Raw genomic sequence first — 12,139 nt, 5'->3', positions numbered from 1 at the left:
TGGATAGAGTCAAACGCTTCTTCACCACTAACAGCTACTCTTTAGTTTATACATACTTCTTTCCACAGTTCCCACTAGTTCTCTCTCTCTCCTCTGCCCAGATTTTTTTGTATTACATTCAGTTTTAATTTTCATTTGTGCACTTTAAAAAATGTTTAAATTATAAAGTAATATATGCTCTTTTTTAAAGTACAAAAAGAGAAATATCAATTAAAAGAAAACATTTTTAAAAACTCCTGTATACATCTGCATACAGTGTTAATGACTGAAAACAACTTGGAATCCAGATTACATCTTTAATATCCAAGAAATCATATTCTATTATAGTTTTAGAAATACATGTATATCTCTATCCCCAGAGTGTGAGCATCTTGAGAACAGGCTATGTCTTTCCTTTTTCCCCAGCCCCTAACACAACACTCGGCACATGAAAAATCAAAATAAATGCTGGGTAATGAGACCACAGAGGCCACGCTTTAAGACTGCTGCCCCAGAGAAGAGTCTGACTATTGAGGTGTGAAGGTTACTCTGGAACTACTGTAGAATGACCTTCAATAGCCAGTCTTCATTTTTTTTCCCCGACTATGAAAGATACAGCTATAATAATACTGACTTTAAACTCTCATCTAGGCTCTTGTTAGAGGAGATCTTGTTAGAAAAAAGTTGTTAGGTGATGCTGATGAAGTGGGTTCAGAATCCAGATGTGAAGTCCATGTGTATTGAAAGTATGTGATCTTATACTTGCTCAATGTTTATGGAGGGTTGCTGGTTAAAGGAACCTCATTACACAGAAAGTCTGTGTATCACAATTAATAGCTGCAAAGTACATAAATGAGGTAATTGATTAGATATGCATAATCTGAAGATTTAGTTCACAGAATTTACTATCCTGGGAGACAAAAGGGAAGTTAGACGTGGAACAGGATAGGCGAATTTGAATTAGAGGTATAAACCTTAGTAGTCAGGAGAGTAGACAGTCCTTTATCTTCCTGAGCTACAAATTCTGAGCTCTGGAAAGATAAAAATAACAGCTGTCTTAAAGTGTAAAGGCCAGTATTATTCCTTTAATTCTTGTAATTTCATAGCCCTTCTACATACCAGACCCTGTCTTAAGAATTTTTTACAAACACTGGCTCATTTAACCTCCTTGACAACCCTTTGAGCTACGCACAGTTACCATCAGAGTCATTTCACAGAGGAGGAAACCAAAACACACTAGTCAGCTTGCCCAAAGCCGCCCAGAGTATACGCCATGGAGCCAGCTTTTCAACCTAGGCTGTCTGTGTTCTAAAACACCACGTGATCATATTTTTGCAAGAATTTTATAAAATAGAAAGAGCTTTGTAAATTAAGAGTTCAATTATTATGGGTTAATATTTTAGTATCAGTGTTTAGTTCCCTTAAGTTGCTTTTTCCCCTGGCTAATAAGCTGTAGGGCCAACCATGAAAATAACCCTAGCTGCTGTGATTTAATATTTTGTGACAATATTGTTGTTATTACAAATAATAAAATGTTATGTGAAAAGCAGAATTTATCTTTGCCCAGAAGTAAAGGACAGAGGGTAAGTAGGGGTCAGTGTGGAGAAAAGTCCAAGCTGACTCATAAACCTTTAATAATATTATGCTCTCAAGCTCTTTGGTCAAATCTAAGTTTGAGAATAATTTGATAGTTATTAGAGCTGCTCATTTCCAAATTCCGTTTGTATGTAAACTAAAATGAAACAGGCAGGCTGGACATTTGGCCTGTGTCACACTTATTTCCTCTGCTTCCCTAAGCATCTTATATTTGGGAATTTAAAAATCTTGGACAGTTAGTGAAGTTTTGCTGATATTGAATACCTAGAAATAGTCTTATTAAATGGTTTAATATGAGCTGCTGGGAGGACATTATTCAAGAGATGGTAATCTGATAAGTCAATAGATATAACTTTCAGAAAGTTTGTATAAGAATCTCCAAGTGAATAAAAAGATTATACAAGTTTTTCAACATGGAGTAATGCAAGGTAAAACTTTGGGAGAAAAATAATCCAAACTAGACTTACAGGGTTCTGGGCTCATGATGACCCTCAAGAGTTATTAAGATTCAGTTAAAAATCAAATTTCATACATTACCATGGTTAAAATGTCCAACGGTTTGATAACTGTAATATAGAAGGACATTGGAAACAAAAATAAAATTCAGTTGAAGAGATTCTGGTACTTATCATGTGGGGTACTACTCGAGACTGTTGTTACTACATCTCAGGAAAGACGTAATAGAATCCTAAGAGATACAGGGAAGAGGAACAGTGATCATCAGTGAAAGTGAGCCACTAAGGCCCATGGCTGAGGAAAAGGCCTAAAGCAGATTAGTGTGCATTAACCATTGCAGTGATAAAGACTAAAATGTGATTGAAACTTGCAAAGCCATTTTAAGGAAGATGAAGAGAGAAGAGTGTACCTCTTGAAGCTTAAGAAAAATATGTTTAGAAAAAATAAAAGGAAGGCAATTTAAGGAGTTTATTGTCCTGATGTTGAAAGTTCAAATAAATTTAAGATAGACTTAGATTGATCCTTAAATAAGAAGTCTAAATTGGATTGCCAAAGAAATGATAGTATGGAGAAAAAGTATTTTGATATTTGGAAGAAAACTGGCATACTTTTACATGGTATCTCAATTTTTCTATAAGTAAAATAACCATGGGTCTAATTTAATCGGAACAGGCGGGAGTTCTTTCATCACACCAGACTGTGAAAAATATTTTTATTCTTCTGTTTTGGTGCATATAGTCTTTATTGATATGAGCCCAGGATTACTATGTAGCACAATTGGATTAAACTAGATTTGTATGGTTAAAATAGATTTAGGACATTACAATTTTAAGAACAATAAATATTTTGATAGGTAATACAAATGTTCCTTAATTTTGAGATGAAGCAAATTCGATTGTCAGAAGTTAAATGGAAAGCATTTGATTGAGAAAAATACTTTATTAGGAAGAGAAAATGTAATGGCTTTGGAGTTATAAAGACTGACATTTTAATCTGTTGTGTGCTTCTTAAATGTTTGTGTTTGGGCAAATTAATGTTTTTGAGCCTCTATTTTCTATGAAATAAAGTGATTATTAGGATTACATGAATCTATGTAAAACACCCCAGTGTCTGGTGCAGAGTAAACAATAAATATTGGCTAATAATCATGTTAATGACACTAAGCATAAAAATATCATCAGACAGCTGGGGAGAGGGTGGCAGAGAATATTCAAAATACTTTGAGTATATGAATGTATTCAGAGAAGGAATATTAGACATTTTCCAAGTATATTATTTTACAGTTAAGAAAATGGCATCCACAGAAATTGAGAACTTTTTTTTCTCTCTTATTAAGCATTACAGTTCACTGAGTGCAGTTGATGAAATAAGGCATCTGGAGAAGAATTAGGTTTTGTAAAATGTTCTCTGAAATCAACCTGCAGATACATGTCAGGCATAGAAAGAAAGTGGATTTGGCTTTACTAAAATTAATTGTCATTTATTGATCACGTATCATAATCCAGGTGTTTCTTGCACATGATTTTTTCTAATCCTTGCCATGAACAATTTAGGTAGGCACACTTATTATTTTCCCCATTTTTAGATGGAAGAACTGAAGTGCACAAAAGTTTGGTGGCCAGCTTATGTCTTACATCCAGTAAGCGGTAGAACAAGGTTTTGGAGTGTAAATCTGATGAACTCAGTAGATCACACTCTTAACTCTTTTCTACACTATTAGAAAAGAAAACAATAATCTTGCAAAAATGCCGTTTTATCAGCGTTTTCACAGAGCCAACTCTTAGAGGCAGGTCAAAGTAGATAATGTAGACATGTTCTTCCAGACAGAATACTCGGTTTCTGTTTTATTATGGTGAAATGGAAGTGTTTGCGTAGGGCCCAGTGCATTGCTGCCATCTGCTTCTTCCCCTTCTCGGTAAGTGTGGTTAATTATACTTCAGCAAGATGTTTAGAAACTTAATGAATATTATTGGTTAGAAATCTTTAGATTAATGACCCAATTTTGCTCGTATTAAACACATCTGGACCTGTTTTACTGAGCTTTTATGGTTCTTGGAAAGAATCTTATTCATAATAATCTCAATTTCCTTTTAGTTATTAGCATAATTATTTGATTTTACACCAACTACATGTAAACATCCAGGCTGGGTACTGATGGTTTTAGCACATAATTCCTGTCTTCAAAGAGCTTATAATATATTTTTGGGGAGAAGACTTTTTACTGAATAAATAATAATGTTAAATAACAATTGACAACATTCAGATAATTGCAATCATAAATAAAATATGGGTTGTTAAAATATCACAAATACAACATCTACCTTAACTGAGGAAAGAAATGTTCTAATCAACAGAATGATCAGAAACAAATGGATGCCTTCACCAAATAAAAGTACAGTACCATATACATGTTAAAAGAGAATATAATGTAATTTCAGATTGTTCCATTTTACTGAAACTATATGATATGTTCCATTTTACTGAAACTATACCAACGTGGAATGTCTGCCATTCAAGGTATGGCCATTCTCTGTCAAACGGGTGATCATATGAACCACTGAGATTTTTGTGTTTTGCTGTGAAGCAGTGGGAAGAGATTGAGAACAGTGGGAAATTGTCAATTCTGTGTGAAATTCATAAGCAACAATTGCTTAATTAGGTTAAAAACTTAAAAAAAAGAGAGAGATTATCTGCAAGACAAAGGAGTACTAATCATAACTAGTGTGTTTTCAGCACTCTGAGAATGTATATTCTCAAATATTTGTTTTCCAAAATTAAAAAAAAAGTTCTGCAAAGAGGATTTTACTATAAACAGGTTACTAGGGTTTACATTATTACTCTAATTTGGGATCCTATTTATAGTAAAAAACCTTAAAATAATTTGTCCAATTAACCCAATTCTAATATATATGTATAGAACAAAATAACAACCTACATTATACATTTAATTTTACATTCTTGAAGGTGGCTGTGAGGCCTTATACTTAGACCTTCATTTATTGCCATTGTCTTCTAACTAATTCAAAGAAGTAACATAATTTGAAGATCATGATCCTGTGTGCATTGCTGCCAAATTACATCTTTTCGTTGGCAACCATTGTACTTATCGTTTCCAACATGAAAATACGCTATTAATTAGATCACTGAATCAACTCCCCTGTTGAGAATGAAAATGATCTCCAGGGAATAAAAGGAGAACTAACCTGTCAGTGGAGCACATGTCATATGGGAATCCATTTCTGCAGGAGACTGTGAATCAACCCCATCCTAAGTGCCCCTTTCTGGAATCCCTTAGAAACAGAAAGGCTGCCATCGTTCATGAAAGATCTGGGTGCATTCATACTTGATGGCAACAGGAGAAAGACTTGCATCCTTATAATCTGGTGTTAGTCTCCATCATTGCATTTAGAACATTACTTCATTATTCTTGCTTGCTGTGTCCTCAGCCAGGATGTGTGTTTCAAGAAGACAAGGGTCAAATCATATACATCTCTGCATTTCAGCACTTGACATAATTTAGAGCATATTGTAGGTGGTTAAGAAATGTTTGTAATTAATTCCTGATTTCCAGATAAATTTTCCATTTCTGTATTTCTATCTAAATAAACCATTACTTAGAAATAATTTCAGCATGTAAGACAAAGCAAATTGCTCATGACCATTTTTCTGATTCTCAGAGTATGTTATTTTCCACTTCTCTATAGAATATGTACTTTAATTTATATTCTATAATCTGTGTTCTATAACACATAGAACTGAATGAATTATTACATGCTCTAAGAATAGTATTCACTCGTAAGATTTCCCCAAGAGTTATGTTCTTCTGTGTGCTGCCGCTTGGATGAAGCTTTGTGAAAACATGCTTTGTGAAAGAACACAGTCACAAGAGTTTATATAGTATACGATTCCATTCATATGACAATTCAAAATGAATTTGTAAACCTGTAGACAGTACATAGATTAGAGGCTGGCTAGGATTAGAGAGCAGGGCTAGGAGATAGGTGAAGGCACAGGTAAAGAGAATGGGGCTTCTTTTGGAGGTGATGCAAAATTCTAAAATTAAATGTGGTGCTGGTTTAACATATCTATGAATGTACTTAAAACCATTGAACTGTACATTTTAAATGGTGAATTGTATGACAGTGAATTGTATCTCAGTACAGCTATTTAGAAAAAACAAAAACAAGAGTTATGTTCTTCTTTAATTTTATCTATAACACCAAATTCAAGATATGAATTGATCAACTTCAGCCAACTTTTCCTCAACCATGAATTTTCCAGATATGCCTCTTCTGATTTTACTCATGGAATGTTTCTATTGTTACGGGGGGTGGGGGAGTGGGGGATAAAAGTTCTCTGCACATTATAGGAAGGTTTAAAACACAATCATTAAAATTTTAAAAGAAGAGCAATGGCTAAATTCCAAGCCAATAAAAAAGCTACATGCTCTGCATGATTTTTAATGGCTGTGTAGTAACAAGGATGCTATTCAATTATGATGATTTTAGTATATTTGGTGTATAATCTCTTTTGCTGCTCTTATTACCAGACTAACGTGATCAGTTTAGCATAGTATGATTTTTTAATCTCATAATTTTCAATATTTTTATCTTTTGAAAACTTCAAACGGATAGTATTTTTTAACCACCAGTAGGAGTCTATCAATTCTATTTTTTTATTGTAATGAAGTCCTTGGTCTAGAATACTTGAAATTACTACTTGAGTCTACTACTTTCAGGTAAGCCGTGATCATCTCTATTTTAGAGGTATGAGGCTGAAGACCAAAATGGTAATAGAGCTAGGAAAAAAAAAAAGAAATTACATCCCATGAGCAACTTTTTCCTACTCATTTTTTTTCCCTATCTGACAGCTGGTGTGCAGTGAAATTCATCTTTTTATTACTTACCTACCTTCCTCTTAAGCTTCAAATAATCTTTTTTAAAAAAATCTGTTTAAATACCTGTGGTATTTGATGCTAGGCTATTTGTATCTGCTGCCACCTCAATTCCTTAGGTTTTTAGTATTCCTTTTAATTAAACGAGAAGACAGAGAAAATGAAGTTTGTGTGTTGCTGTGCATATTGCATTATCAAAGACTTAATGCCAGAAATCAAAATCCTACAAACTTTAAATTTCTAATATTATAATACTCTATGTAAAGGGAACCAAATGAAGATGATCATTACTATTGACAATTAAAATATTAATCACCAAATACTTAGTTATATATTATATCACTTGTAACATTAGAGAGAAAATTTAAAGAACTGAAAATATTTAAAGCTCTTGGAAACTTCATGTAATTTCTTTTATATTGTTGAAACAAAAGGAGGAACATGGGGCCACTTTAGAATGGCATTATAGTATTTAGCTCTGAGATAATTCAAGCAAAAATGTCTTCAGAGTCTATACATACTAGTTATGGTGACGCCCATATCATGGTGAAAACAAAATACCTGAATGGTTTCACGTAAGCCTGTAATGAGTGGCCACTGAAGTTCCTAGGAAGATGAAGTCCATTCTAACACTAAGGAAATTGTATGAGTTTGGGTGTGAGTACTTGTGCATGTGCAAATACACATAACCCCACTGAAAGCTGCTATATTTTACATGTCCTTACTAGACTGTTTTGTCTAGAATCCCCACATTCCCCACATTCTTGGTTCTAATCTTCAGAGTAGGAGATCCAGATATTGGATTACTAAGAGCTCCAGAGGTGTTTATAGCCAGAATAACTAACTAGAATTAAACAAAATAAAAAAGAGGGATTTATCATCTAGGATGTCTACATATTCAAATACAATAAAGAAAAAACTTTGACCATGACTAGAATTCTGAATCCTGTTAACCTGTTGGCAAGTCCATAAAGTGTCAAATCATAATTATGGGAAATGTGAAATTAATAGGACACTTCCCTCTATGTGATCATCACTTGTCAAAGACAATTATGACTTAGATAATGCTGAAGCTATGCTGATATATTCTTGATAATTTTTTTCAAGGATCCAAACTTGCACTCAAAACTGTGCTTAGAGTATACTTCTAAGCAATCTAAGCCACCCCAGAAAGGTAAGACATATATTAAAACACGTGTTGACCTGGAAACTCAATTGGTCAAATTTCTCCAAGAGTACATGCTAGGCATTTCAATGTGCCATTTGTGAATTTATTTCTATAAAGGAGCAATCTATTCATGACCTGTAGATTATTATTAAACTAGTTCTTAAATAATGACACATTCTAATTCTGACAAAGTTTTACCACCAACCTCTTGTGTTTATTGTATCTGTAATACTTTCTTTTTTCCCAAGTATTTATACTCAATGTCCCAGATGTGATTTCATTTTGTTTTCCCTGTTCCAGAAGGAAGAGGAGCAGCCCATTTTATGTCGTATGTACCTTTAGTAGGCCTCTGTAGCTTTATAAATAGCTTTATAAATAGCACTTTAATTACAATATGAATCCTTATTAGTTTAGTCTCCCTCAATATCTTACTCCACCAGTGTGTGTGTGTGTGTGTGTGTGTGTGTGTGTGTGTGTGTGTGTTAATCACATATCCTACTAATTGATTTTTCATTCTTCAACTTTCTTTCCTAAATCTCGGAAATTCTAGTCCCCTGTCTCTAAATTCCCAAAACTCATTTAATCTAATCCTTTGATCAGGGCAAAAATGGCAGGAATTTTATGAGATAATTTACTTACTGCACAATGATAACACATACCCAGGAAGATTTGGAAGTGGATGAATTAGAATGTTAGGTTCATTTTAAGACTGGGGGGAAAGGTGAATCACTGAACAGATAGAAATAAAACTATCTGAGATTCTCTTAGAGACCGCCTGATACTCAAGGTAATAAGGAATGAAACAATACCAACCTGGGAACAGTAGATGAAACTCTGAACTTATTGGCTTTGAGAGCCATGACACATCCCTTCTCTTTAACCTACCCCAGATTAGAGAAAGTTGGGAGAAAGTGTAACAGTTATAATGGAGTGCAGGGAACAGCCTTCAGGGCTAGAGAGCAATAATTGCGGAAATGTTTAATTGGTTCTTTCTACTTCTGTACTTTTAACTTGAACTAACATTGATACAATTTTAGTTTTTTGTTGTTGTTTGTGTGTGTGGGGGGGTTGTTTTGTTTTGTTTTGTTTTTTTAGCAATCAAATTTAATTTGGTCCCAGGTGCAGTTTTACCAGATTTTATGCATTTTCACCAAATTTCTCCTGCATTATGCTGCCTTATGTTTGGTTGGGAGGCCCCATACAATTGACTCTGGCGCCCGCATCCCAGTCCCTCTAGGCCTTCTGACACACCATTAGAATTGACTATCTTTATCCACCACTAGACATTTATCATTTGTGTTCTTAACAAAATATGTCTGTAAGACCTGGGAAATTCCACTAGAAAAGTCAGAGCAGGGTTTATGAAAGTGCTTGCTGACAATCAGCTTTGTTAATTCATAAACTAACTCAGACAAGTGCTTTGTACCAAAGCAATAGCAGCATTCCCCATAACCGTATCACTTCTCATTTAGACTGTTCCCCAAGTAAAATGTATAATTATTTGGCAAGTTAATCAATACTTTAATAGAACAGATTTTGACAGTGTCACTATGTTCAGTGTTTATACCTTCCCTGAATGCTTGCCCACAAGGGGGACAAATTTCCTAATATTTTTTATAACTTATTTTCTCATTGTCCCAAATAATTTACTATAATACCATACCAAGTAGATAGACAACTTTAGTAGCTGCCATTTCCCTACACTTCTATCCAGATTGAGGGGAGACAAAAACAGGCATAATCCATGAAAATAACTAGTTCATGAAAAGGTTTTTATGAAAGTTGGGATTATTAAAAAATGGCATAGGACTGGGAATTAAAAGACCTGGGAGATAAGAGATCTTGTCTCAGTTCTGACACTAACTCTTTGGCCTCATGCAGATAACTTGCTATCTAGGTCCTCAGCCACTGCCTCTGTAAAATAAAAAGTTTGAATGATACTAAATTCTTTTCTCTGTCTGAACATTCTCTGACACTGAGTTTATGAGTTTCTTTGGCTGATGGCCAGATTTTGACCACAGACCATCCTCTGCAGAGGTCAGATGAAGGTAACAAATTCTGAAACAGCAGGAATTATTTTTGGCATGTCCAGTAAGCCTTTCAAAACCCAGGAGTCCTCAAATTAATCTACCTTCATAACCCTATTATTCAATTTAAATATTGTGTACTGTCCTTTCTACTCTCTCATGTTTCCCCACCACTTCTCCCTTCCAAATAAAAAATTAAAAAAGACTAAAAACCTTTCATGTTTTCTTCCTTTTTAGTTCTTGGAAAACAGCATATAATCACTTCTTCCCTGACTGCCCCATGTCACCCCATTTCCAGTGATGGGCCTTCCCTCCAAGTAGGTAGATGCTGACACTAAGGGTATAGCTGAGAGAGAAAAAGGCTGCTAGACCCACTGGGCTGAGTTTGGCAAACACAGGATACACCCGCCTACCAGTCTCTGAGTAGATCCATAGGAAACTGCTAATGTAAGCAAGGCTAGCAGCAGCCAACAAGGCGAGTTCGTTCTTCTTCAGTTGATCGCAGTGCGGCCTGAGGATGACTTCAACCAGTGAGAAGGGGAATATGGATGTGTGCATTGCATGATTCAGCCACACTGGAAAGATACCGTCTAGGGCCTTAGGGTAAACAAGTTCTTGATTGTAAAGAAAGTGGATTCAGAATGACAAAGATACAAATGTGGATATATAGGAAAAGCCAGTGTGGTGAAAAGCAGGTTTCTGAAGACAGTTATGAACTCAATATCCTTTGTCCCCTTAATTCTTTTCAGCACATTCTCCAGGAAGATGACCCCATTGAAAATAGCTTGCAAGAACAGATTAAGAATGTCAAGTACTTCCGCTGTATGCCATTTTGAAAGATTTTGGACTTCTGCTTATCCTTTTCTTGTTGCGAGATGTAATAATTGAGGAAAGTATACCAGTTCAAAACAAGGAAGTAGTGTATGCATGCAGAAGTCCTCGTCATGGCTTGCTGTGACCAGGGAAGAACTATGCATGCCTTCAGTAACCTTCTCCTGGCGCCCTTCTGTTGGGCAGGAGCTGACGTCCTACAGCAGGCTGCAGAGTGGTGAAGCACACTCCATTGAGAGTGAGAGTCCAGTTTTAGCTTCTATTGGCTTATATAATGATAGGTAAGAACAGAAGAGAAAATGCTTGGATATTTATGAACTTTCAGCTATAACCTCTCAGCAAGTTAGTATAATTTCAATCATGAGGGATCGATGACCCCAACCTAATAGAACATAGTCTGTTACAACATGCCCTGTGTTAAAAAGCAAAACCTCATGTAAATTTATCTAGAGGATAAGTTTAATATCATGTAAGTAAATATCCTAGAGTCAATACTAGGCATGGAGTATTTCTCCTCTGACCCTGCCTCCATCTGCCTATCTGTCCAACCCTGAGAGAGAATATATGTGCGCATGCACACGCACACTTACACACATCATGGTATACTGAACACCAAATGAACTGTCTTCTGCTTTTACAGCCTCCAGAATTAGTGATACCTTGAATACCATGGAGGCTTAAAAATGATTGTGGAGGGAGATAATTATACAATTTAAATAATTTTGTAGATCTCTGGGATTCTTCAAGACCAGAATCAACTGGTGTAGTACAAAAGGACATATTAAACATATTTATTTGCCATCCAACATCAGTTTTTAACTCTATTCCTGCATTAAGTTTATTTACTAGAAAACTAGAATTGTGCATTGCTACAGTTGTACATTAACTGAGTCTTATAAAATCATTTTCACTTAGTTCTAGTTTAATGTTTTCTTTGGCTTTTGGGGTTCTTAATAAGACTGGAACAGATAAAAATTATTTCTACATCTTTATGTTATTATTGATGCTATCTTAAAAGGTCTATATAAGAATTTTTTTTAGAACTTACTGCAGAAAAGTTACTTCCTATAAATTTAATATTTTTCTGTGTTATATGGAATCAATGCATTTCCCTTTTTGCCCTTGCTTCACAAGAGTTCAGAGTTAAAATATATGCAAATTACTTTATTACTAGGATACTGGTATATT

General features: G+C 34.8%; 1 pseudogene; it reads right to left on the bottom strand.

Annotated features, from left to right (window-relative positions):
• Window positions 1-10,378: 10,378 nt before the first annotated feature.
• LOC129061819 (androgen-dependent TFPI-regulating protein-like) lies at window positions 10,379-11,066 on the bottom strand (annotated as a pseudogene).
• Window positions 11,067-12,139: the final 1,073 nt, after the last annotated feature.

The sequence above is a fragment of the Pteronotus mesoamericanus genome, unplaced genomic scaffold, assembly GCF_021234165.1.
Source record: "Pteronotus mesoamericanus isolate MK-2021 breed Mesoamerican mustached bat unplaced genomic scaffold, CSHL_Meso_final scaffold_651, whole genome shotgun sequence".
Lineage (NCBI taxonomy): Eukaryota > Metazoa > Chordata > Mammalia > Chiroptera > Mormoopidae > Pteronotus > Pteronotus mesoamericanus.
Note: the sequence above shows the minus strand (reverse complement) of the source record. Positions and strands in the feature narration are given on the sequence as shown.